Here is an 801-nt window from a genome sequence, read left to right as displayed (position 1 = left end):
AAAGAGTGTCATCAGATGTCCCATTTCAAGAAAAAGAAATTTGAAAAGTAAATCAGAAGTGCCAAATTATTTTGAGCTTCTTTGAAACTCTTTCAAACAAAGAGTTGTGCTTCAGTACAGTTTTTCTTTGTGAAATTTCCGCTAGTTTATACTGAACAGGCTAAACATTTTAAAAGATTGAAATGATCAAAACAAGATTATTAGATGCCACCCATATGGGGAAGGTTTTGGTGGGAGAGGGGAGAATTGATTGGTAAAAAAATGTTTAATATTTTGCCATATGTCACATTTTGGAATGAGGAAAAAAAAATCAAAATGTTACAAGTGATTGATATGAGGAAACACTTTCCTTCCCAACTGAGTTTTTTTTACACTCTTTGAACTAAGTATTCAGTCTTCTTTAGAAGCTTCTCACCTGGTTGCAAGGTTAGGCCAAATGTCTAAATTTGCCTTAAAGTGCAGAGGAGGAAGAGGAATAACACTTGATTGGATATGAAGTTATCTTTAGAAAATTATGAAATAAAGACTAAACATCAGTGAAATTTTCCATTTTCTGTTCTGCGAGGGCTGTTTCAGGTCACATTTTTAATTTGTTGTGACTGTTACACATAGCAAGTCAAAAACTGATGATTTATTTTCATCATTGTCTGTGAGCCTGCAAAGAATTTTCACAGATCTGTTTGTTTTTCACACATCTGGGTTTTTTTCCCCCCGATCTGCTAATTAGAGCTGAAAGTGCTGAGAAACACTCACCCTAGGAAGCATATATTCTGAAGACATGAATTATCATGACCCTAGAGA

At 34.3% G+C, this 801-nt stretch overlaps 1 protein-coding gene across 9 annotated transcripts in view; it reads left to right on the top strand.

The window, feature by feature from the left end:
* The window catches only part of THSD7A (thrombospondin type 1 domain containing 7A), a 555,303-nt gene that overhangs the window by 480,887 nt on the left and 73,615 nt on the right, over window positions 1–801 (top strand). The gene's annotated exons all lie outside the window — the stretch shown is intronic.

The sequence above is a fragment of the Alligator sinensis genome, unplaced genomic scaffold (assembly GCF_000455745.1).
Source record: "Alligator sinensis unplaced genomic scaffold, ASM45574v1 scaffold938_1, whole genome shotgun sequence".
In the NCBI taxonomy this organism is placed as follows: Eukaryota; Metazoa; Chordata; order Crocodylia; family Alligatoridae; genus Alligator; species Alligator sinensis.
Note: the sequence above shows the minus strand (reverse complement) of the source record. Positions and strands in the feature narration are given on the sequence as shown.